The sequence below is a fragment of the Triturus cristatus genome, chromosome 8, assembly GCF_964204655.1.
Source record: "Triturus cristatus chromosome 8, aTriCri1.1, whole genome shotgun sequence".
NCBI classification, from domain to species: Eukaryota; Metazoa; Chordata; class Amphibia; order Caudata; family Salamandridae; genus Triturus; species Triturus cristatus.
In genome coordinates, this window is record NC_140591.1 from 1,608,610,324 (window position 1) to 1,608,637,771 (window position 27,448).

General features: G+C 45.3%; 1 pseudogene; it reads right to left on the reverse strand.

The window, feature by feature from the left end:
• LOC146806323 (pepsin A-like) overlaps positions 1–27,448 on the reverse strand; it is a 151,593-nt pseudogene that overhangs the window by 77,945 nt on the left and 46,200 nt on the right.

The following is a 27,448-nucleotide window of genomic DNA, read 5'->3' on the forward strand; positions in this document are numbered from 1 at the left end:
TGTAGGAGATTAAATAAGCTGTTGGTTCTGACCAGCAAGGTCAGAGGGACTGCTCCTTTGGAGGGGAGCAAGGGCCAGTCTGGAGCAACCAGACCAGTGGTGTATTTTGTGAAGTTCGTCGCCAAGATGGCCACTAGCCAGCGGGCCAGCAACCGGTTAGGCGCGTCGAGTGGCAAAATGCAGAAGGGCCCCACGCAGATCGTGGAGATGCTGGAGGGCTCACCTTTGGTGCAGATGCTGCTCGAGGGTTGGGCTTCTCAGATCCCAAAGCACAACTTGGAGGGAGCCTCGGTTGTTGCACTTGTCAGCTTGTCGTGGTCGTTTCAAGATGGCTGGCTCCACGTGTCTCGGTGCCTCCACGGGTCTCCTCTTTTCAGGGACTGTGGATCGGGCAGTGAGAGGTCTGGAGGTCCAGGTCTTGTCAGTCTCTGGGCTCGGGCTCCGGCGGGAGGCGGCGGCAAAGCAGACGTTGATTCGCTGGATGGTGCTTGCGTTAGCAAGGTGGTCACTCCCTGACCACAGGGGAGATTGGCTTCAGTCCTCTGTGCGGCAGAGCGTCGAAGTTCCCGTCTTCTTCTTAGTTTCAAGTTGATTCCAGGATGTCTGAAGTCTTAGGACACAGCTCCTACCTTTAAGCGGATTCTAGGGGCCGGACTACCTGCTAGGTCCCTCCCTATGGGTGGGACCAGGAAGGGGGGTGGTTACACCCCCAATCCTTTCTCCAGCTCGCCCCAGGCCCGGGACTGGTGTGCCCCAGGACCGGATTGAACTGGCATATGCACCGAGGCTCCTTGTGAGCCTCAGGCATGTCTGGTTTCTTTCAAGCCCTACCTGACCAATACACAAAATCCTGTCTGGGGTGGTGCATGCACCTCCCCTGGCAGGAAACCCTTGGTCCACACCTCCCAAGCTGGAAGGACTCCCAGCAGCAGGAGGGCAGACTTGTGTCTGTGGTGGCAGCATCCATTTTGTGGATCTGAGGCTATGTCTGATACTGTACATGTCGTGTCCCTCTAGAAGGGTGGAATGCTAACCCCGTCGCCAGAATTGGCGAGGGGTTAGTATTCCAATTCGTATGACACCTTACTCGACATGTTTTGATAAAGCCAAACCAAAGATAGCATTTAACCGCGAGGTTCATAATGCACTTAAGAGTATATGGTATGACGATATCTGGAAACAGTAGAAGGAAGTTGTTCCGACCACTGCAGACAGGCTCAGCTCATGCCAGAGCACCATCTCACATGGAACCAAGCACTCTGCCTTCAGGATTGTTAAGGCCTGCCATAGGAGTGACTTATAGGTTAACATGTGTCCCATTTAAGGTTAGGTATAGGTATACTACACCTAAGTAAGAGGTGGTTACACCAACTTACCCCAGCTGATTGATCAGCCAGTTGTGTCAGATTTGTTAGGCCAAGCCTGGGGTGGCATAATACATGCTTCAGCCCCTGGCAGGCCTTGGGTACACCAATGCCCTGGGTACCTAGTGTACACTGGTACAGGGGCTGACAGGGTGATCCACTTCCAATTGGTTATGCACCTAGGGTGCATAGTTTTAATTTAGTAGAGAGAACAGCAGGCTGGGGGTCTGATTGGCAGGCCCACAGCCTCAATATGTCAAAAACCAGTGAAGCAAAGAGCAAAAATTTGGGGTGACCATAGGATAGCAGACCCTACTCTCCTACACAACCCCCCCCCCCAAACGCTGGGACATTAAACTAGCCTTGACCAGTCTCGTCTTCATGTCCTAAGTGGAAGTACCTGGAGAGACCATCTGCATTCCCATGGTCAGTACCTGGCCGGTGCTCCACTGTAAAGTCCATCCCCTGTAGGGAAATGGACCACCTAAGCAGTTTGGGGTTTTCACCCTTCATCTGATTTAGCCACAAGAGGGGCTTATGGTCGGTCTGAATCTTGAAGTGAGTGCCAAACAAGTATGGCCTCAGCTTCTTCAGGGCCCACACCACAGCAAAGGCCTCCCTCTCAATAGCTGACCAATTCTTCTCTCTGGGGGTCAACCTTCTGCTAATAAAAGCAATGGGTTGGTCTTGACCATCTACATTAAGTTGTGACAGCACAGCTCCCACACCCAACTCAGAAGCATCTGTTTGGACAATAAACTCTTTGGAGTAGTCAGGACTTTTCAGGATAGGTGCAGAGCACATGGCCTCCTTCAGGTCATCAAATGCCTTTTGACAGCTTACTGTCCACTGAACCTTTTTGGGCATCTTCTTGGATGTCAGATCATTAAGAGGGGTCACAATGGACCCATAGTTCTTAACAAACTTCCTGTAGTACCCAGTCAAGCCCAAGAAAGCTCGAACTTGAGTCTGGGTGGTTGGAGGGGACCAGTCCTTGATGGATTGTATCTTACTCTCCAGTGGTTGAACTTGGCCTCCACCTACAAGGTGGCCCAAATATACAACCTTGCTCTGCCCTATCTGGCACTTAGTGGCCTTGATAGTGAGGCCTGCCCTTTGCAGAGCCTCAAGAGCCTTCTTCAGGTGGATCAGGTGATCCTCCCAGGTGGAGCTAAAGACAGCAATGTCATCAAGATATGCTGCGCAAAAGTCATCCAACCCAGTAAGGACTTGGTTCACCAGCCTTTGGAAGGTGGCAGGTGCATTCTTCAGACCAAAGGGCATCACCACAAACTGATAATGCCCACCTGGGGTTGAGAATGCTGTTTTGGCCTTGGACTCCTCAGCTAATCTGATTTGCCAATAGCCAGCTGTTAAGTCAAATGTGCTCAAAAACTTTGCAGAAGCTAGTTTGTCTATGAGCTCATCTGCCCTTGGAATAGGGTGTGCATCTGTCCTGGTGACAGCATTGAGACCCCTGTAGTCCACACAGAACCTCATCTCTCTCTTGCCATCTTTGGTGTGAGGTTTGGGGACCAGAACCACTGGGCTAGCCCAGGGGCTCTCTGAGGGTTCAATGACACCTAATTCCAGCATTTTATGTACCTCAGCCTTTATACAGTCCCTGACGTGGTAAGGTTGTCTGTAAAGCTTGTTCTTTACAGGCAGACTGTCACCAGTGTCCACCACATGGGTACACCAGTCAGTTTGACTAGGTATCAAGGAAAACATATGTGAAAATGATTGTAGAACCTGTCTACATTCAGTCTGCTGATGGGCAGTGAGGTTGCCTCCAAGGGTCACTCCTTCAACTGAGCCATCTTCAGGGTTCTGAGACAACAGGTCTGGGAGAGGGTCACTCTCTTCCTCCTGTCCCTCATCTGTAGCCATGAGCAAGCCCATGTCTGCCCTGTCAACATATGCTTTAAGCCTGTTAACATGGAGTACCCTGTGGGGACTCCTGGGAGTTCCTAGGTCTACCAAGTAGGTGACCTCTCCCTTCTTTTCCAGGATTGTATGGGGTCCAGACCATTTGTCTTGGAGTGCTGCTGGGGCCACTGGCTCCAACACCCATACCTTCTGTCCTGGCTGAAACTCAACCAAGGCAGCCTTTTGGTCATGTCAAGCTTTCTGTAAGGCCTGGCTTGCCTCAAGGTTTTTGGATGCCTTCTCCATATACTCAGCCATCCTGGAGCGGAGACCAAGTACATAGTCCACTATGTCTTGTTTAGGCTTTTTGAGAGGTAACTCCCATCCTTCCTTCACTAAACAAAGTGGGCCTCTTACAGGGTGCCCAAACAATAATTCAAAGGGGCTGTAGCCAACTCCTTTTTGTGGGACCTCTCTGTAAGCAAACAGAAGGCAGGGTAGAAGGATGTCCCATCTTCGCCTGAGCTTTTCAGGTAATCATTTGATCATACCCTTTAGGGTCTTGTTGAATCTTTCAACAAGCCCATTGCATTGTGGGTGATAAGGGGTGGTGAACTTGTAGTTGACACCACATTCCTTCCACATAGCTGTCAAGTATCCTGACATAAAGTTGGTACCTCTGTCAGATACTACCTCCTTAGGAAACCCCACTCTGGAGAATACTCCCAGCAGGGCCCTGGCCACAACAGGTGCTGTAGTGGTCCTAAGGGGAATTGCCTCTGGATACCTGGTGGCATGATCCACTACCACCAGTATAAATCTGTGCCCAGATGCAGTGGGAGGATCCATGGGACCCACTATGTCTATTCCCACTCTTTCAAAGGGGACCCCCACCACAGGTAGTGGTATTAGGGGGGCCTTTGTTGTGCCACCTGATTTGCCACTGGCTTGGCAGGTCACACAGGACCGACAAAACTCCTTTGTATCTTCATTCATGTGAGGCCAGTGAAAGTGAGGGACAAGCCTGTCCCAAGTCTTGTTCTGGCCTAAGTGTCCTGCTAAAGGAATATCATGGGCCAAGGTAAGAAGGAAGCACCTAAATTGCAGAGGTATAACCAACCTACTGGTGGCACCAGGCTTGGGGTCTCTAGCCTCTGAATAAAGGAGCCCTTCATCCCAATACACTTTATGGGTACCTTGAGCATTCCCAGCAGCCTCAGCAGCAGCCAGCTGTCTGAGGGGTTCAAGAGAGGAACAGGATAACTGAGCCTGCCTCAAGTCAGCCCTTGAAGGTCCCCCTGTCCCCAGAAACTCAACCTGATCAGGTTCAAGCTCTTCAGGGACAGTTCCTTCAGGGTCCTCTAGATCAGCTTCCTGGGAAGGCAGGGGGGAAGGCACAGCCTTGACCCTCCTGTTCTTCTTCTTGGTAGGTGATTGGTCCATTGTTCCAGGATCCAAGACCTGAGGTTCAGTGAGGCACTTTTTGGCCTGTGACCAAGTCACAGCAAGGACATGTGATGATATACCTAACATCTCTGCATGAGTCCTGTACTCCACTTCTGACCATAGAGAACTCTCTAGGTCATTGCCCAACAAACATTCTACTGGGAGGTCTGCACTAACCACAACCCTTTTGAGGCCAGTTACCCCTCCCCATGAGAAGGTAACAACTGCCACACTATGTGAAGTAGTGGCATTGCTGGCATTGGTCACCAGGTAGTTCTCACCTGGTATGTACTGTCCAGGGTCCACAAAGCCTGGTGTCACCATAGTTACACTGGCACATGTGTCCCTGTAGGCTTGAGCCACTTTTTCGTTAATTAAAGGAGTCTGTCTGTACTTGCCCAGGTTACTGGGGCTCACAGTCAGGGACAAGTCAATGTCCCCATCACAGATCAAGACTGCCTGTGTCAGGGTTCTGTCTAAGTCAGAATCTCCTTCAGTTCCCATAGTGATTCCCACTACACCCTTTGTCTGGGGACCAACACTGCTAACAGTAGTACTGGGAGCAGGTGCCTTAGGGGCAACAGTGTTGGGGGCTCCACCCTTTTTGCAATCACTAGTCCAGTGAGTTGTATTCTTGCAATGATTGCACCAGGGTTTCTTTTGACCTTCTTTCTTCTTTTTGGACTGTTGGAAACCCACCCTCCTTAGCAGTAGTTTGGGGCCCTGTTGAAGACTTCTGGTCTTTAGGTTTCTGATCTCCACCCTTTTGGTCTGTTTTCTTCTGATCACCCCCTTGGCCCTGGTTCTGGTTCTTTTGCTTAACCCTGGTTCTGACCCATTTGTCTGCCTTCTTTCCCAATTCTTGGGGAGAGGTCAGATCAGAGTCAACCAAGTGTTGATGCAGTTGCTGGTTTTGACAGTTATTTAAAATCTGTTCTCTCATCATCAAATTATACAATCCTGTAAAATCAGATACCTTACTTCCCAGCAACCAACCCTCCAAAGCCTTAGTGGCACATTCAATGTATTCAGACCAGTCCTGAGTCTGTGTCTTTTGGGTGTCTCTGAACATTAACCTGTACTGTTCAGTGGTTAAGCCTAACCCATCAACTAGGACACTCTTCAGGACTCTGTAGTTTCTGACATCCTCTTCTCTAACAGTGAGGAGTCTGTCTCTGCCTCTTCCTTCAAAGGAGAGCCAGAGGATTGCTGCCCACTGGTCTTCAGGAACCTGCTGTACTTTGCAGGCTCTCTCAAGAGCAGTTATCCATTTGTGGATGTCATCCCCACTTTTGTAGGGGGGCACAACCTTAGACAGGTTCCTATTATCAAAGACCCTATCTTTGTCCTTAGGGACAATGCTGCCACCAGTGGGTATAGACCCACTCTCTCTAGGTTGCCTAGCTTTGTTCAGTTTTTCTTCCATCAGGGCTACTTCTAGCTCCTGCTTCCTGATCCTCAACTGGGCTTCCTGCATTCTGGCCTCATGTTCCCTCCTCTGAGGGGTGGTCATCCTTTTCCTGGAGTGACCTTGAGAGCCTCTAGAGCCATGAGAAGCATTGGATTCACCTGAGCGATTCCTTTGCCTCCCAAGCCCTGTGTTAAGTCCACTGGGGAGATCCAATGGGGTAAACCCACTGTCAGTCCCCAATAGCCTTAGTTTAGCTGGGCCAAGTATAACACTTGGCACTGGGCTAGTTCTCCCTTCATCCTCACTCACATCTGTATCCCCTCACTTTCCTCCTCTGTAGTATGGTGTTCATCTAAGGGATGGCTATTGGAAAGGGGTACCTCAGTGGCATTTTCAGAAGGGGGGCCTCCTGTTCCTGTCCCTAAGGGGGCTAACTGGGAAGCTTTCTTGAGCTCTCTTTGATTTTCATCATTCTGTAAGAGTTCTCTGAGCTCTGCAGAGGTAGGGTTCTTGGGCTGTTTAAGGCCTCTAAGAGTTGCCAAATGCCTGAGCTCATTCTGATTAAGGGTAGCAAAGATGGATGGTGCCCTCTGGGGATCACTCTCAACAGAGATGGGTACAGTGGACCCCTCTGCCCCAGCCATTGCTCTTAAGTGTGGGTGGATGTGTTGCAATCTACCTACACTCGGGTTTACCTACTAAACCTATCTAGTAGTTGTAGTCAGGGTGTGCTACTCCCTTTGCTCTACAACAACTAAGTTCAGTAGAACTTATGTATATCTAATCTTGTTTTATATGTACCTACAGGTACCTATGTGATCTTTCAATTGGTAACCAAGAGATTACAATGGTAAAACACAGCAAGCTCAAATCCAACCGCTGCTCACCAATGTGAGAAGTTGGCCTGGTATATGATGTTCACTAGTTAAAGTGACCACCTTGTACCATGCCAAGCAACCCTTATGGTGTGGTTGTAAGTCAACCTTTTCGGACTAGCTGCCCTAGTGGTAGCGTAGGCTAAGCAGTCTTTGAGGCTAAACTCGTGAAGCGTGTTAAGCCAGCTGTTTTACCAAATGCAACCCCCTTTTATACCAATGAAAGGACACCACACAGATATATATTCAAAATATATATGTTTTTATTTCTCAAAGTAACCCCTAGTCTCTTTATGAGCACAGGAGCACAAATTGTCAAACAAGATTACAGTAGAATACACAGAAGTTGCACTTTATATGGATAGGCCCTGGTGGCCGCTCAAACCATATACTAAAATAGTGGTATAAGTACCACGAACAGAAAAGGGAAAAGGCCTAGGGCCTCTAGAATCGCTGGGCCTACAAGGAGCTAACTTCAGTTAGTGACCAGGAGGTCCACGGGTTGCGTGTGCAGAGCAAATAGTCACACGCGAGCTCCCATAGGTTTTCAATGGGTGCGTAAAAAGTACAAAGTTACTGCAAAAGGAATCTTCCGGATGGGCTAGGAACTTAAGAGTGGAAACACAGACACTAGAGATGATTCTCTACACTTGGGCACCGGAGTGCCAGCTTTACCTCACCCACAGGAAGCGGGTGCATAGGCGTCGAAGTGCGTCGGGTTTCTTCTATCTGTTCAATGGAGCCTGTAGATAAAGATGCTGCAGGTGGTCGCCCCGGAAGAGATGCGGTGGATCCAAGAGTGGATCGGAGATGTTGAAGACCTGTAAGCAGAGGGGACAGTGTTCACAGTCACTAGCCAGTGACCAGCGTGGCACCAGGTGGGTACCAGGCGATGTCGGGTGCAAACAGGAAGGAAGGTGTAGTTTGTCTCTGAAGCCACGTGGTCCCTGAAGGTTGACGACGTCCAGGAGTCGAGTCACGAGCTGTCCCACGCAGGTTCTCGCTGCCGGCGGTGTCGGCGACTTGATCGAAGCAAACAAGCCTTGGCAAAAGCAATTGATGCAGGAGATGAAATAAGCTGTTGGTTCTGACCAGCAAGGTCAGAGGGACTGCTCCTTTGGAGGGGAGCAAGGGCCAGTCTGGAGCAACCAGACCAGTGGTGTATTTTGTGAAGTTCGTCGCCAAGATGGCCACTAGCCAGCGGGCCAGCAACCGGTTAGGCGCGTCGAGTGGCAAAATGCAGAAGGGCCCCACGCAGATCGTGGAGATGCTGGAGGGCTAACCTTTGGTGCAGATGCTGCTCGAGGGTTGGGCTTCTCAGATCCCAAAGCTCAACTTGGAGGGAGCCTCGGTTGTTGCACTTGTCAGCTTGTCGTGGTCGTTTCAAGATGGCTGTCTCCACGTGTCTCGATGCCTCCACGGGTCTCCTCTTTTCAGGGACTGTGGATCGGGCGGTGAGAGGTCTGGAGGTCCAGGTCTTGTCAGTCTCTGGGCTCGGGCTCCGGCGGGAGGCGGCGGCAAAGCAGACATTGATTTGCTGGATGGTGCTTGCGTTAGCAAGGTGGTCACTCCCTGACAACAGGGGAGATTGGCTTCAGTCCTCTGTGCGGCAGAGCGTCGAAGTTCCCGTCTTCTTCTTAGTTTCAAGTTGATTCCAGGATGTCTGAAGTCTTAGGACACAGCTCCTACCTTTAAGCGGATTCTAGGGGCCGGACTACCTGCTAGGTCCCTCCCTATGGGTGGGACCAGGAAGGGGGGTGGTTACACCCCCAATCCTTTGTCCAGCTCGCCCCAGGCCCAGGACTGGTGTGCCCCAGGACCGGATTGAACTGGCATATGCACCGAGGCTCCTTGTGAGCCTCAGGCATGTCTGGTTTCTTTCAAGCCCTACCTGACCAATACACAAAATCCTGTCTGGGGTGGTGCACGCACCTCCCCTGGCAGGAAACCCTTGGTCCACACCTCCCAAGCTGGAAGGACTCCCAGCAGCAGGAGGGCAGACTTGTGTCTGTGGTGGCAGCATCCATTTTGTGGATCTGAGGCTATGTCTGATTTTACCCGGGTTTCAGGTACTGTACATGTCGTGTCCCTCTAGAAGGGTGGAATGCTAACCCCGTCGCCAGAATTGGCGAGGGGTTAGTATTCCAATTCGTATGACACCTTACTCGACATGTTTTGATAAAGCCAAACCAAAGATAGCATTTAACCGCGAGGTTCATAATGCACTTAAGAGTATATGGTATGACGATATCTGGAAACAGTAGAAGGAAGTTGTTCCGACCACTGCAGACAGGCTCAGCTCATGCCAGAGCACCATCTCACATGGAACCAAGCACTCTGCCTTCAGGATTGTTAAGGCCTGCCATAAGAGTGACTTATAGGTTAACATGTGTCCCATTTAAGGTTAGGTATAGGTATACTACACCTAAGTAAGAGGTGGTTACACCAACTTACCCCAGCTGAGTGATCAGCCAGTTGTGTCAGATTTGTTAGGCCAAGCCTGGGGTGGCATAATACATGCTTCTGCCCCTGGCAGGCCTTGGGTACACCAATGCCCTGGGTACCTAGTGTACACTGGTACAGGGGCTGACAGGGTGATCCACTTCCAATTGGTTATGCACCTAGGGTGCATAGTTTTAATTTAGTAGAGAGAACAGCAGGCTGGGGGTCTGATTGGCAGGCCCACAGCCTCAATATGTCAAAAACCAGTGAAGCAAAGAGCAAAAATTTGGGGTGACCATAGGATAGCAGACCCTACTCTCCTACACTCATGCTTTTAGAAATTGTGCTTTTAGTTATTTTTAGTCGTATGCGGATTCTTCGTAGAGTAGCGTTTGTGTTAGTGCCTATGTATTTGTTGTGCCTCATATTGAGGAGTTTGTATCTTCAAATTTTTATGCTGATAATAAAAGCCAGAGAGCCAAGAGATTAAGTCTCGAGTCCTTGATTATGACAAATTGCGGACAGTATTCTTTGATAATTGTGTTCGTTCCCTCCACGCTATTGGGCAAGTAAAAAGTTCCATCTGACCAGAGTGGGTTCTTGTAGATAATTGACGGATACTAAAATGGGCCGGAGCAGACACATATCTAGAGCTACGGACAGTACAATCTCTAGCTCCCGCTCACAATAGCGTCGTAGTCGATGTTCTGGCTACACTTCTTTGAACAGCGATATTATAAGACGTGATAGTCCAGTAGAATATAATTTCTTGTTGGCCTTTGCAGCTTCCAAGAAATCTCTTTTTCAGCTTGTTTTTATTTGCTTAAGAGATCTGGTGGACCACTGCCTCCTCTTTAACAAACTTTTTTTCTGATTCATAAAGGGGACACTTTACCTTTTATGACTGGGTTACCGCCTTCTTTGAACCATAGGCAAAATACTAATTTTTGTCAAATGGATTTCAGTATAAAACATTTATACATTAATTCCATTTGGATATTTGGAAGGGACACCTACAACATGCCCCTTGTGGATACGGAATTGGTGTACATTCAGGATCTTATTTCAAAAGCCGGAAGACCTTCTATGACCCCTGAAACTGAACTAGTAAATAGGAAAACCGTATTTAAACTGTTGCAACGCCAACCCAGAGCGAATATATCTCTTTACAACGCATGCTTTAGATCGCATGCCACTGCAATGACCGCGTAGTTACAACGTAAACCATTACATCGCAAGTCGTTACAATGACTTGCTGTAGGGGGCGTGCTGGACTTAGGAATGGTATAATTTACTTTTCCTACTCCAGTCTGTGCAACAGCAGGAAAGGGGTGGGATTGTAAATCCAACACCTTCTGCCCCCTACAGCAAGTCGTTGTAACGACTTGCGATGTAAGGGTTCGCGTTGTAATGGCATGTGATCTAAAGCTTGCGTTGTAAACGCTGTTTCCCACTCGGAGCATGTGTGATCATTAACATGCTTGCCCCAAGGTTATTCGTCAGGGACGTCAGCTGCCAGTCTACGCTCAGGTTGTGATGAAGGTAGCTCGGACATCTTGTACGTTTCTTCATCGGTGGCACTGGCAGCCAGTCCACGCTTGTATCATGATCAAGGTGCCCTGCGGATCTGACATGGGGAAGTAGATATACTGATAGCGGACTCAACAGTCTTCCACCACCACTATCCGATTGAGAATAATGCTCTGGAGTAGAGGGTTTTGACATCATGATTATTCCTGGATGAAGCACAGCACATTCATCAGCATCTCATGGCATTTATACGGAGAATTATATTATTTTGAGGAATAAAATATGTTCTTTAATGGGGAATGTAAACAAGGAGAAAGATCTCAGACAATCATGTTCCTTTCTATAAAGATTCATTAGACTGCATGTGCAATGGTGATTGGGCGTGAACACACATTGAAGTAAGCATTATTCATATTTTCAGATGACCGAAGGGCAGCCCTTCAATACAGGTGACCTGCAGCATTTATTATAGCACTAGAGAGTGTACCATAAAATGCTACTCACATCTAAAGTATTACTGCAAAACAATAAAACAGTAGCAAGTACAGCACCACACATAGCCAACCACAGGCAGTGCAACACTCTCCATAAAAAATAATAGAGAGAATTAAAATAAATCCCAATTTAACATAATTACAAATATAACGATGTAAGTTCATGTTAAATATATAGACACACACACATATATACAATATATATTTAGCATTTAATTCTAAAATAGTTTATTGTCCTGATTTGAATTTCAAAAATAAGGTAACCATAATTGTATTAATTACTTAATTATTTTTTATCAATTCCATACATACCATTTATTAACTATTAGTGCATACATTCTTTGAAGGTGCAAATGTATTTTTTTATTTTTAATGTAAGAAAAATAAGGTTCTTTTAGTGTAAAATATTTGAAATAATTAGAAATGTAATTCGAAATTAAGTTAAAAGGGCTGTACCATTTTGTCCTCTAGTTCTACATATAAAATAAATATATAACATTAATTTACATTAATATTTCAAATACAAATATTTTTAATATTTACTTTCGAGTTAAAAAACATTTTTATTTTTCCCAAACCCTTACCACGTAGATCTCTCTACCACGACTGTGATGTCCTCATGTGGTAAGACATGGTAAATTTGAAAAAAACTATTTAACTTAAAAAAAAAGTATTAATTCTATGTGTATTATGTTTATTAATGAAGTTTCTTTTTATATATTTATTTTAATCTAGACCAAAGGGAAAAATTGCTACTGCACTATTAACTATATTTTGAAAGTATTATTTAATTATTTAAAATATATATTTTAAATATATTAACTCAAGTTAAAATCATTTTTGCATAGTGCAAATTTAATACTGAATCCCTACCTAAAGACAAAATACATATTTTATATTATGTTTTAATGATTATTGAAGGTGATTTTTAGAATTAAGTAAAAACATTTTATTGTATTTTAATAAGCAAAAATGTTACATTGATGTATACATTAAAAAAAGGTTGTTAAATATTTTATAATTGGATAATAAATATGTGTTCTTTTTGGGATTTATTAACATTAAATTATTTTGGTATATTTAAATCTATTTAAAAATAATTTAGCAATATTTCTATGATATTTTATGTAAAGTCCCTACTTCTAATATTTTCTTTGGGAGGGTGTTTGTGCAGTGAATGAATAGTATTTTACGGGAAGTCTGTAGTGCTATTGTATTACCGTGTCAGGCTCTGTGTACCCTGTGTTTCATTGATGACTTTCTAGGTGCCAGTCACATTGCACCACAATAGAAGTTCCTTTCCCTTACAGAAAAGCCTTTTACTGACCAGGTACTGAGCCTTGAGGCTGTGTAAGACTTTGTAGTTGTGAGGGGTCACTCTTCTGATGAGCTATGCAGAGTGAGAAATAAGCACTACAGCAACATGTCACCACCTCAATGATTACCGTAATTCCAATGGGCTGCACTGCAAGGAAGTGCATTACCAGATGGACAATTACAATGACCATATAGCATCTCAACGTAAGACACCAAAAAAAGAACTGGGTGCGGGGTAACTTCAAATGTCTTTACAAAGGTCCCTAACTCTATGGCAGACAAGAGAGGAAGAGATACTGAAGCCAAGATACACACCTGAAAGATATTACAGCTTCTCTGAAGAATGCGCTGACAGATGTTTGTTGGATTACATGATAGGAGATATTTAGCGACACATACCTGTCAATGTTGATCTGCCATTAGCGCTGCCTGGACACCGGCACCCAGTTGAGCTCTCCAGAGTAGTAAGATGAGTCAATTCCACCAAAGATCATTACACTCCCACTGTCTCCATCCCTGTGAGAGGAAGAGGCTAATGATCAGGTCCTTCAGACAGCTAACAGAGCACACACATAAGAATGACATGGCATTGATGAACATTTCTAAATAAATTTGGTTATGCTAGATCTCTCGGCGGCATTCTACACTGTGCCCCATTCTTTGCTCCTGGATCGCCTCTCGGAGATTGGCTTATCAGGGTCTGCCTGGGGCTGGATTAGGTCCTTCCTGGAAGGCCGTTCGCAGCAGATTTGGCTGCCTCCATATGCCTCTGTGCCCCAACAGGTGGACACTGGGGTCCCTCAGGGGTCATCCCTTAGTCCCCTTCTCTTTAACATCTATGTTACTCTGCTGATTTATTTAGCGGAGTCGTTAGGGGCTAAGGTGATGGCCTACGCCGATGACACCCAGCTTCTGTTCTCCTGGGGAAGGGATGATGACTCAGTTCTCTCGGCTCAACATTGCTTGTCCTCTGTCTTTCGCTGGCTCGCCCAGGCGCAGCTAAAGTGTAATGAAGAGAAATCTGAGGTCCTCTTGTATGGCGTTTTTCCTGCCAACTTCAGAGAGAGGTTATGGCCCCCCCGGCTTCCCCTTGCCTAGTGCATCAGGTAACGCTGCAAAAAATCTGGGGTCTGGTTCAATAAGAACCTGTCCTTTACAACCCTGGTCAAGAAGTTGGTTGGGACTTGTTTTGCCACTCTGAAGGCTCTGAGGAAGTTTCTTCCTCTCCTTCCAAAACCTGCTAAAGAAACGGTTGTTCACACCCGGATCTTGTCCCGCTTGGATTATGCCAACACTCTTTATGAATGCCTGACCGGCTACGTCTTGAATAAATTACAGGTTGTCCAAAATTCGGCTGCTAGACTGCTTCTGGGTTGTCTAGCAGGTATAGTGTGCGAGCTCATTTACGCTCCTGACACTGGCTCCCGGTCGAGTCACAAATTAAATTTAAGATTTTGGCTATTGCCCATAGGGCTCCTCATGGTTCGGGTCCTGTCTATTTACAGAAGAGGATTGCTTTTTACAATCCAGCGAGACAGCTGTGGTCTTCTTCCCTGCTTCTGATGCAGACCCCCAGGTTCAAGCGCCAAAGGCTCGGTGGGAGTTCCTTTGTGCGGAAAGCTGCTCTGGCTTGGAATGCTTTACCCGCGGCACTGCGCTGCATTCAAGATCCTGCCATTTTTAAAAAAAAGTTAAAAACTCTTCTCTTTTACCAGCTGCCCTGGTTTCTGTCCTCTTTTCCCAAGTATGCGCCGGGACCCTCTGTTGAGTATCCGTGCGCAAAATAAATTCATATAACATAATATAACAAACGAAAAGCCTGTTATGGTGTAGAGTTTTACAAAGTTTAGCAGTGGGTTTGTGTTACTTTTTTAATGTAAACCCAACACAAAGGCCCAATTTTATCAAACCTTTCCAACATCTTTACATCGCCTGGCAAAGGATTCAGTAAAATGTACCAAGTCACACAAGAGGAGATTTACCCAGCTTGCATGGCTTTGTAAAGAAATGCAATACACCCCAGTAGCGTGTGTTGTGTTACATTGCATTTCAAGCTGGGAGGCCTTTCATGGGTGGAGCATGGGTGTTTAACCATGGAGTTAGTGAAGCTAGTAAACCTGGGAATGCATCAAAATGCGACTCCTTTCCCAGTGAAGTGTGTTCAGGAGAAATATCTTTATTTCTCCTCCTTACTTCATTTTTCTGTATGTGAAATATTCCACATCCCACATAGAAAGAGGAGACTGCCCTTTGTGCTGGAGGGTGCAAGGGTGCCTGCTTGGAGAGCTCACAAATGCTCCATACCTGTGTAAATATAGAGTATTTCTTCTCTCTCTTTCACACAATGCAGCACAATAAATCTGACCCAAAAATCAGAGCTATTCGCTAAACGCACATCTAGAAAAAAGGCCTGTAGATGTTGATTTATGCCAAAATTGTGCTCCTTTCTGACGCTGGAATAGCAATTCGAAATACCTTGATTTCTCCTCAGTGTATCCTCTTTGCATGTACGCAGCATTTTGTAGCACACATACAAAGAAGACATAGCAACAGAGGACATTTTCTGGGCAGGAAGGTTCTCCTTCTGGCACCAAACCTATCCTGACCACAACGCAGACACCCTTGCACTATGGCGCGAATGTGGATGTGTTGGCGCCAGGCAGTACTAAGTGTGCCAGCCATGGAGAGAGACCTGCTCCATTTCTTTGAGGATATAATGCAGTTCTGCTCTTCTCAGTGCCACAGCTCTGCTTGTCATGCTGCCAGGGTTGATTCACTGAGTGCCAAATGCGGGTTCTGAGTACTTGTTAACAACTGTGCTTGAGAATGCCAACACTGTTAGAGCAAGCAATGTATGAAACACATTCTTCTTAATCTCTGTGTAAATTAGTAAAGGTGGCGCCTTGGTTGATTCTAATTCCGAACGCCTTTCATCACACATTCTATAGTTACTGGAGTGCTTAATTCCAGGAGGAGCTGAAGACATCTCCACACTAGGCATCTATGCCTACAACCATATCCCTGTTCTAGGTTTTATCCGAAAGGAAGAGACACATTTATTGGTCTCCCTTCCCTACTCCTTTCTATATACCTTTTCACTTTCCTATGGACTCTTGATGGTGATGCTTGTGATAGGCACATCAAAAAATACCTTTTCAATGAAGCTTGTGATTTAAACATAATTACATAATGGATTTTGCACTGTGTGATTATCTATAATGTTAATCATTGATAAAATTATATATATATAAATATCGACTGAACAAAAACTTCTTATTTTAACATACTGTTTGTAGGAGAGGAAGTCATGCACTTCCTTGTGTCTCTTGGTAAAGTTCCAAAGTTAAATAGGTTTCTGTATTGGTTTAGTCATTTCAGGCATTAGAACAAATCCTACAGATTCCCATATTGGACAGCAGGGACAAAGATATCTTTGAATACAGTGAACTCCTGATGGCACCCATATACCTGGCAATAGCAGGGTACAAATGTTGTTGACTGTAAAAGTTGCAATCAAGCCATGGGGCATCTAGAACCAAAGACCTATTGTAAAACATAATGCTGTTTGCCACAAACACAAAATGTTTATTTTACTGTAATTGTTTGCCAATTTCTCCCTGTTGTCGTTTCCTCTTCACTGGGGACAGAAGGCACTTGTACCTTTTGTATGGTAATTACTATTTCATGTTTATGTTTGATAAACATTGCTTTCGTTAACAGAACAAGGGAAATGATCATTAGTAATGTGTTTATATGGCATTCATTGGAGGTGGTATTTCAATGTTTATGCAAAAGAATTGTGTTTACTCAGCAGTCAAACACTGAATCTTATGGGGCAGATTTATGTTGCACTTGCGGCACTTTTGCGCCGCCGTTGCGTCACTTTTGTGACGCAGCAGCGGCGCAAATCCTGCGCCATGGTGCGGGGCATTTACAAATGTGACGCATCTCCCAGATGCGTCACGTTGTAAAGCCCTGCGCCACATATAGGCGTTCCAGGGCAGGTGGGGGCGTTCCAGCGCAGGAACGCCTCTGAAAAGTGGCTGAGTGAAATCTACAAGATTTCACTCAGTCACTTTTAGGCCCATGCTGCGTCAAAACCCTGCGCCTGCTTGAAGCAGGCGTAAGGATTGACGCAGCATTGTACAGATAGGGCCCCCCAGATCATTGCTGGAGCTGCGTCGCGCTTGCGACGCAACTCCAGCAATGCGCCACTTTTCGGCACAGATGCGTCACGCATCTGTGCCGTTTTTGCCCCATGGTGCGCCGCATTATAAATGCGGCGCATCCATGGTGGCGCAGCTGTGGCGCATAATAACTGGCGCATCCCTGCTGATATGCAGGGATGCGCCAGTCGTCTTAAATCTGCCCCTTAAGTGTTTATGATAACTACTTACTTCCCAGATTTCAATCCCTCTTTCATAAATCAATTTGTACCCAGTTTGGAACTTTTGTTATTTACCAGTACAAGAAATGACGATGATATTATCTTTGAGTGGACTTCTTGTTAATGAATCTTAAAGAGTCATCCACATTAAACTAAAGTTTAGATATTTAAGTACCATGCCACCATATGTAAATACTTATGCATATAGTAACAGGTTTCTCAGCATATATTGCATCCTAAAGTGTTTTGTTGTGCTTTACTTACCCGCTCAAGTAGACAGAGAAGAGGTCTTCCGACAGTAGGCCCTGATTCCACATGTTGTCAAAGACAGGGGTAGCATCATCGTGAGCATCACTAGGGTAGGCCATGCCCATGATACCATCATATGGCCAATTTGTAAAGTGCTGGGCTTCAGTGGTGCAAAGACCAAAGGCCTGATTTGTGACCACAAGGTCTCCAACCTGCAGCAGAAGGATATAGATGTCAACAGTCAGCGACACAAGACAAGATTACAGCTGTCGGCATTGATTAATTTCGATTTAATAAATTCATTTTTAAAAACAAGTTATAGTACTGGAAAATATATTGTGACCTAAATACATGCAACTTATGTCAAACCTTTTCCTTCTACAGCCTAAGGAATTACCAACCTTCTTACTTAATTCCTATAGTTATTTTCAAAGAACCCTAGAAATATTATACTGCAAAGAAAATCAATTAGTTTTTGAGGGCCTGGGTTACTTCACTAATATATTTCACTCTACTTCCACGTAGTGATCTCTGGACACTGGCGAGGTCTGATTCGCCTATTGAAAGTGTCAATCATACAGGCCTTGAATCTCTTGAGGAAAAGAGTCTCAGGTGAGATGTCCTTGATGACCAGAAGTTCTCACTCCCTCGGAAGGAGTTTACATTTGGGAATGTAACCAGGAGTAACATTTAAGACTCCTCAGGCTTTGGAAGGATTAGAAAAACAGATCTTAATTTTATGGTTTTAAATAAGATCCATCAAATTATTTACAAGCCACCTACCGCGGTCTGGTTCTGCTGAAAATTGGTAGCCAGAGGATAATTTTTCAGAATGTAGGAACATTGTAATTACCTATTCGGATGTAAACTAGGCCGATCCATTTGTGTGCACACAATGGATTAGAGTCAGTTAAAAAGACTTGGACTAAAAGCTTCTAGAGCAGTCAGTCTGAGAGTTGAGTGCTCCTTCGAGTACTAGACCTCTAATTTGTTAGAGAATAAAGACTGATTAATAACAAATGGAGTGGAAGAAAGTCAATGGTTTTAAGTACTTTGTGGGCTGCGAGTGTTGTTTTCACTGTCATTTCCTGTCTTGTGACCAAATAGAGTATTACCGATGTGATAACAGGATCAAAGTTTGCATAATCCATTCGATCGTCTGACATACATAGAGTCATCATATTCCTACCAGAACACAATGTCATACTAACAAAATAATAATTGATTAATTTCTCTTTAATAAATTCATTGTTAAAGACAAGCTATGTTATGGGAAACCGTATTGTGACTAATGACAAACCTTTCTCTTTCTATAGTTTACTTGATTCATATAGTTATTTTCAAAGAACCCTAGAAATAGTATACTGCAAAGAAACCCTAATTGATTTTTTTGTTTTTTTTTCACTAATTTATTTTACTCTACCTTTATTTAGCAATCTCAGGACTTCTGATTCACCTATTGAAATAGTTAATAATTGTGGGCCTAATTTAGATCTTGGGGATGTTACCACCAAGCTGCGTTGGCGTCAGGCCCAAAAAGATGTTCCGCCTACTGTATTTGGATGTATTGTGGCTGAGCCGAAGACCGCCACGATGGAGGGCTTTTCCTAACTGTCAGCCAGGCGGGATCCCGCAGGCCATATTTAGATGTTACAGTTGGACAGGCATTGTACTGTTGGCCATTTGCTAAGGGAGGGAGGACATCGCTGGGCTAAATGGACATAAGGCACAATGCCCGTGGCCACGGAATACAGGTAAGTAACACACACACTCTACCCTTCACATGTGCAGCCCCCTGCATAACACATGACACCACCAAAACAACTAAACACACATCTACACAAACACTCGCACACAGATGCACACCTACATACATCACTGCAGTGACCACCACACAACAATATTCCCCTGAATTCTGTATGCAGCACCACAACACAAAATAAAACATACACAACTTCAACTCCATATGCAAATGGCACACAGACTGACACAACCACGTCAATCACTAATTCTCCCTCGACCTCAACCAGCCAATCACACCACACACACAGATACAGACACTGACTCACACACACAACTAGATGCCCAACATGACAGGTACAGGTCCACTTGAAATGTGCACACATCGGCACAGTTGACAAGCATGAATGCACTGTCATTCTGGTGCCAGCATTAATTTAGCAATGAATACTGACACCACAATGACAGTTGTGTATGTGTTCGATACATGTGGTGAACAAGTGTGTGCCCTCCGTGTCTGACACACCTGTGTCCCTTGACATATGCATGTCACAGTAAATAAAAAAAATGGCTGTGAAATGTGTATGTCTGCAGTGGTCTCATGCCCATTTGTAGTAACCCCACCCACAATGTACCCAGCTACTGCGGGTTGCCTACATTCATGTCCAGCGATGGGGCTAGGGGGTAGTGTTTTCTCCAGGGTCCCGTGCCAGCAGTGCCAGTGGGTACTGTCCAGTCGTATCCAGCGGCATCATAGGTGGAATTGGGGCCAAGACCCAAGTGGTAAGGCACACCCATATCTGCTCGATGGCATGTGCGGCTGGAGTCCTGCCATCAGCCGCACTTGCCTGTAGCACTATAGCAGCAAATAAGTATCCTCAGCAGAACTTGCCATTGTTATTGTCCATGAGACAGCCAACACCTAAAACCGGTGGGTGGACCGCCAAGGCAGCAGGCGGGTTTCCCGTCAGAAAACCAATGGTGGGACGGTTACTACCAACATCTAAATGAGGCCCATTATGTCCTCCCTTTAAATCTCTCAAGGCAAAGAGCGTCATTTGAGATGTTCTTGATGAATGGACTTTCTCACTACCTAAAAACAAATATAAATTTGAGAACGTAACACGGAGTAAAACCTCAGACTGTAAAGGCATTGAAGGGATTAGAATCCAAAACCTTAATTTTCTAGTTGGACAGATGATCCTTCAAATAATTGCGAAAAACCTATTGTGGTCAGGAGCTAATGAAATTGGCAGCCAAAGGAGAACTTTCAGGATCAAGGACCATCGACATTATTCATTTGAATTTAAACGAGGCTAATCCACTTGTGTGTACGCACTGAATTACATTGAGTGAACAAAACATGGATTAAAAACTTCCAGACCTGGGAGTCTGAGAGTTGACAGCTCCTTTGAGTACTAAACCTCTCATTTGTTAGAGAATAAAGATTGATTAACAACATCTGGAGTGGGTGAAAAGCAATGGCTGTGAGTATTATGTGGTCTGGGATTGTTGTTTTCACTCCCATGTTCTGTAAATTGACCAAATATTGTATTTTTTATGTGATCACAGGATCAAAGTTTGCAGAAAGCATTTGATCTTCTGGCATTCATAGAGTTGAATGGTATATTTCAACTGCAACAGAAAATCATATGAACGAAATAAGTGGTGTCTTGCAGACACATGTATCCATGTTAGGGTTACTCTGTTTATATTTGATATGTATTTGGTTGACTTGGTTTAATAATGTCCTATGACAAATAAAGAGAAGAAAGAGATCGCTGCTCCAAATGTCTCAGTGACTCTTAAATGGCTCCTCCGCTACCCGATGCTGGTGTCAAGTACACTGGGAAGGGGTCTGACACCCTCCACATGCCAGATAGTGTGAGAAGGTGGCCTGATATATGCTGTCCACTAGTTCTAGTGGGCACCTTGCACCAGTCCAAACAACCCCTTATGGTGAATGGTTAAAGACAACCTTATATGAAAGCTATCCTAGTGGTAGCTATGGAGAGCAGCCTTCAGGCTAAGTCTTGAAGAAATGTAAAGCAGCTTGTTTTACCAGTCTATAATCTCTTGAATGATCAAATGAAAAGACAACCACACCAGGTATATATTCAAAACATATGTATTTAGGATAAAACACACCCCTCTAGTCTCTTTATGAGCCTGGAGTTCGAAGTACTTAGTTCACAAGTGAGCAAGCATCAGTAAAACCACAAATACACGTTTGGGCCCTAGGGGCGTACCAAACTATATACCAAAAAAGTGGTATAAGAACCACGACTGGGATAGACACTAGGCCTACTGCCTCTAGAATCGCTGGGACCCCAAGGAACCACCAAAGGTAGTGACACAGGGGACCCACGGGGACTGTATGCAGTGTGTAAACACAACCGCAGGTTCCTATTATCTTCTATGGGCAATGTTGCGGTTGGAAATTTAAAGATTAGGGACACTTCTACTCGAGTCAGGACCAAACCCTTTTGAACTTAAAAAGTTCTAGGGCTAGCACCCACCAGAGTACCGGAGTACTCAAGTTACTTCACCCAGGGAAGCCGGGTGCATAGGTGTCTTTTGGTGTCGGGTCGCGTTGTCGAGTTTCAATGGAAGCCTGCGAACAACTGCTGCTGCCGTGAAGAGAAGTGTCCGGAGAGATCCAAGTCTGGATCTGGGATGTAAGGAACCTGAAAGCAGAAGGGACAGAGTCTGGGTCACTTGCCAGTGACGTAGGGCAGGATGGACCAATGCCCACAGATGTCGGGTGCTTCAGGTGAGTTGATGGGTGTCTTGACTCTTCAGCCACGAGGTCCAGGAAGCGTCGACGAAGTCCACAAGACGGAATCGAGCTGTCCCACAAAGTCTGTCGAGTGCTGCAGTGTCGGCGACCAGAATGGACCCAACAAGCCTTGGCAACAGCAAGTCACAGGAATTCAGATAAAGGACTGCGGTGCAGACCAGCAAGGTCTGAGGGACTCACACAGCAAGGGTAAGTCAGGGCACATCTGGAGCAACAAGGAACGCCCAATCAGAAAAGGAGTTGCCTTTGTGGGGACCTGCTAGCCAACGGGCTAGTGATCACAAAGGAGCCTCAAGCTGTTGCACTTGAAGCTGGCCCACGGGTCACTCGTGGAGTGGAGGCCAACAATCTTCGGTGCAGGAGGTGCTCAGGGCTGGGGCTACTGGGAGCCCAAAGCACAACTTCAAGGAAGAAAAGGACGATAGTGTTGCTGCAAAAGTTCACGGTGTCCAGGGGTCACAGTTCCACGTCACCCACGATAGCCACGGGCCTCAGCTTTGCTGTGGACTCAGGGTAGCCTCGGGGAAGTCTGGAAATCCACCTCTGGTAATGCAAAGACTTCGGCGTCCGGCGCGAACTTCAGCAATGTAGACCGGTCAGTTGCTTCTTTGGTGCCTGCCAAACAGGGGAGTCACAGATCTCTTCAGTCTTCTGGTCAGGATAGAACGTCAAAGGTCCAGGATGTACATTGCAGAGTTTCGTCCAGGGTAATCTAAAGTCCTAGGGACTGGATTCCTATACTTATAGTAAGTTTAGGGGATGGACTAACTCTAAGGCCCCACCTATGGGTGGGCCTGGAAAGAGGGGTGGTTACACCCATTTCCTTTGTCCAGTTTTGCACCAGAGCAGGGGCAGGTAGCCCCTGCAACCCGTTTGAACTGTTCCATGCACAGGGACAGCAAACGTGCCCCCAGTGCAGGACTTCAAAGCACCAGAGAGTGCTCCCGCACAGCCGCAATACACATCAGCCTGTCTGGGGAGGTGGTCACACCTCCCTTCGACAGGAAACCTATTGTCCAGGCCTCCCCTGCCGGAGTTTCAGTCAGCAGCAGGAGGCCAGACCCGTGTCTGTGGCAGAGGCATCCCTTTTGTGATGCCAGGGCTCAGGAATGTCCTACCGGTTTTAGTGTGAACATGTCTCTGCCTCTAGAAGGGTGGAATGCTACCCCCGCCGCCACAACTGGCGGGGGGGGTAGTATTCCAAAGCGTTTGACACCAAACAAAACATGTTTTGATGCAGCCAACCCAAAGTTAGCATATCCCGCGAGGCTATAATGCACGTAAGAGTATATGGTATGGCTGTATCGCAGAACAGCCATAAGGATGTATTTCTGAAAGCTGCAGAGGGGCTCAGCTCATGCTTGGGCACCCTCTCAAATAAAACTAAGCACTCTACCTTCAGGATTGTCAAGGCCTGCCATAGAAGTGGATTATAGGTTTATATGTGTCTGTATAGGTTAGTGATATAGGTAGCCTATACCACAGTAAGGGGTGCAAGCACACCCTTACCCAGGCTGCAATAGTAAGTAAGTAAGTAAATAATCTTTATTCGGTTATAATCATTAATAACCATAAAAGTAGATACACATAGATTAAACTTACAAATACAGTAAAAACAGTTTCCAAGATACAAACTATATCAGATACATAGCAGTATAGTGATACACCAATCTATACACCTCCAAGTTAAATTCATCCAAGGTTTGCTCTGTGTTTAAAAATGCACTTTAAGAAGGTGCTAACAGTTTTTGAAATTGAAGCATTATTCAAAAATTGCAAATGAAGCATAGCGGGGCGGCATCTATTGAAACCGAGGGCTCTCAGCAGGGGTTTTAACCATAATTTACGATGTGCAGTGTAGTACTTACAGAAGAGGACTGTATGCAGTGTTGATTGTTGTGATATTTCATCACACGGGCACGGCGTTAACGAGTCATCCCAATTATTTCTTCTGGGAAAGGCTACCAGCCTATGGAAAGAGTTCAATCTAAAGCGTACTAGAAGGAAACGCTCAAATTGAGGCTCGACGTAAGTCAAGTATGGTTCCATGTCCAAGGTAGTCATCACTGCCAAGGAATGTTGGACAGATGGTTTGTTTATCTCCCTACTCAACCGGAGTTCTTCCATGTGAGACAAAGCCTTTGTTTTGAGATCTTTCTTTGAGATCTCAACAATTGATTCGGGGTTTAGATAATATTTATCTAAACCCAGATCTGTAAGGAGGTTTTTTACGTATAACAACCATTCTATTTTTTTCACATGTTCCAGAGACATACAATCTGTCACTATCTCTTTCGTAAGTGAATTTTTTGTTGCTGTCCAAATACGTCGCCACAACATAAGGGGTTGGATTTTTACCAGATCCTCAATATGGGGCATTCCAAGCTCAGCGTGGCAGGCATAAGTAGAGACACGCTTGGATGCCATCAGGAGAAATCTCATAAACTTATTTTCTGCTGTCTGTAGTGAGGTTGTGTTTTTGTGCCCCTACAACCCCGGTCCATAAAGTTCGGTGGATTGACACTTTGCTTTATAAATACAGAGGAGCTCTACAGGTGGTCTCTTTCCCAGCTTTTGAGAAAATTTTATGAGAGCGATTATTGCTCGCAATAGTTGATGTTTGCGAGCATCAATAGCCGCTTTCCAATTGAGTTTATCATCTATCATTATCCCAAGATATGAGTATTGGGAAGTCTGTTCTAACCTCTCTTTATCAAGGGATATGGTCCTCCCCCCTTTCTGTCCCTTGCCTGCCCTCATTACATAAGTTTTTTTTATGTTTATTTTTAGATCCAACCTGCCCATAAACCTAGCATATCTGCCCAGTGCTTCTTGCAATTCCCGCGGGGTGCGTGCCAAAATCACTGCATCGTTCGCGTAGAGGAGCGCGGGGACTAGACGATTTTTCACTCGAGGGAGGTCCTGGCAACCCCTCAGCATCTCTACCTCAAGACCATTAGTGTAGAGGGAGAACAAGAAGGGGGCCAGGACACAACCCTGTCTAACACCCCGCTCCACCTTAAATGATTCTGATAATTCTCCCCGTGTTCCAAAACGAACCCTAGAAGAAGCATCAGAATATAACGCACGAAGGAGGTTTACAAGGGTTGGGTCGATACCTATATCCGTAAGGACTGCCCAGAGTTTTGAATGGGAAACGCAGTCGAAGGCTGCAGATAGGTCAACATAGACCATATAGAGCCTTCCTTGCTTTGCCGACACATATTTTCCCATTATGAGGGCTAGGTTCAGAGCCTGTTCCGTGGTTCCAAAACCCTCCCTGAAGCCATATTGGATATCGGATAGTATTTTTTGATCATCAGCCCATTCCTGTAAACGTTGGAGAAGGACTCTCCCCAATACTTTTCCAAGCGAGTCCAGTAATGAAATTGGGCGATAGCAGGTCACCTCCTCCCTGTTTCCCTTCTTAAAAATAGGGACCATGATCGAATGGGTCCAGGTTTCCATTAGTCCACACTTCATAGCCGCATCAAAAACCCTCTTTAAAATTGGAGCCCACAGGTCTAAATTAAATTTAAAAAAATCGACTGGGACGCCGTCAGGACCCGGAGCTTTTCCGCATTTACTCATTTTAACGGCATTTGTGACTTCAGTAATTCCAAAATTTATAGGTATAGGGAATCGATTACCTTGTGAATTCTGATTAATCTCCTCTGGTAATTCAGCTCCTGGTAATTTACCGAAGACTTTGGAGAAATGATTAACCCATGCTGGGCCTTCTATTGTTACTTCTATTGTTGGCTGGTCATTTACATCTACCAGAAAGGGTGTCTTCACCACCTTCCAAAACTCCGCACTATTTTTATTCCTGGCGGACTCATATAATTGATCCCAAAGTGCTTTTTTTATTTCCTGTTTTCTTATTTTACAGGCTAATCTATAGGACCTTCTTAGGGAACGAATCTCCTCTTTGTCTCTAACGGAGTTCGTCAGGGATTTTTTTAAAGCTTTATGAGCCAAGGTGCAGTCTCGATTAAACCATCCTTTCCTCCCACCCTTACTCCCTTTCTTCTTGTGTTTTAAACAATCGTTTACTTTCTCCAAGATTTTGCTGAAGTTTTTCAGAACTTCCTCCTCGCCTATATCCTCCTCTAGACACTTCATTACAGCGGGGAGTACCGCAAGTACCACCTTCTTTGTTAAGTCTGCTGGCTCTATCTTGCCCCAACCTATGGCGTAGCCATTGATTTTTGTTAAGGTTAAATTATTCTGTGCAAGTGCAGTCATCAGCAGATGAGGGGTTAAATTTCCCAAATCCACCACTAGATCAAAAACCAGGGCAACATGATCGCTTAACGTGTTAACGATTAATCTGAATTCATGCGCCTTACTCGCAAGGGCGACTGAGACCAGTATATAATCAATCGTTGACTCCCATCCCCTGCCCACGTAGGTTGGCTGTAATTGTCCAGTGCTAATATCCGTTTTATTTAATATCACTAATCCTAGTTCTGACAGAAGCTCATTTAAGAAATCACCTACCCTAGAATGACTGAAATGGGTGGTATAGATTTCTGTTTCGTCCACTATGCCGCAGATCTTACTATTTTCCACGGCACAAGGATGATGGTTAAAATCGCCTCCCCAAACAATATTTGGGGCCTCTGACCCTTGCATTTTCTTTTGGAGAGAGGAAAGCTTGTTCCGAAGGACCCCGAAGGTATTTACTCTCTCAGTATCGGGCAGATTATCATAGGTATTGACCAGGAAGATAGTCTTTTTCTTTGGAAACGATAACCTCAGGATCTGGTAGTTAGGCTGTAAGCTAAGTTCCTTGACTTCTAGTCCTGGTATAGTGTTTTTTATATATATCGTTAGGCCACCCTTAGCCCTGCCATATGAGCCTGCAACTGCTGGAGAGAAATATGTTTTATAACCTGTCATATGCATTTCTTTGGTGGTCCATGTCTCCTGCAGGGCTATCACATGATAGTCCTGCAGAAAGTCCATTGCACTTCCATCCATTATTTTCGTGCGTAAACCCGCTATGTTCCAGGACATAATTTGTAGTGTTAAAGCGTCCTTTCTAGGATCGCAAACTTTATTAACACTGACTATTTCTTCTACGGGTAAGGTCTCCCGGACTCCCAGGGGACAATTTCCCGAATCTAAGGATCCGCTACGGGAACTATTGCCGTGAACAGTAATATCTGCTCCTCCAATGAGAGGCAAATTAGGCAATTGTAAGTAATTACTGTTTTCAATTTCTTGCCTTTCTGTGTCTACGCTCGAGTTAGCTGCCTCTTTGGGCGTGTTGGGTTCTGGAGAAATGGATTTTTGAAGCGGGGACTCAACTTCGATGAGTCAGTCTACACTTTCCAGGTCAAAAAGTGGGAGAAAGTGGTTAGAAGTGGGCACGCTATAGTCCTGATAAGGATAGGAATTTACTTTGTGGGGTGGTGCAATGGGCCTTTGATGATAATAGTGGGCATTGTTCTGTGGTCCCCTGAAAAGAGGAGGATTGGGGATGTAGTTGCAAGGGTGAGGAAGAGAAGGTTGATAA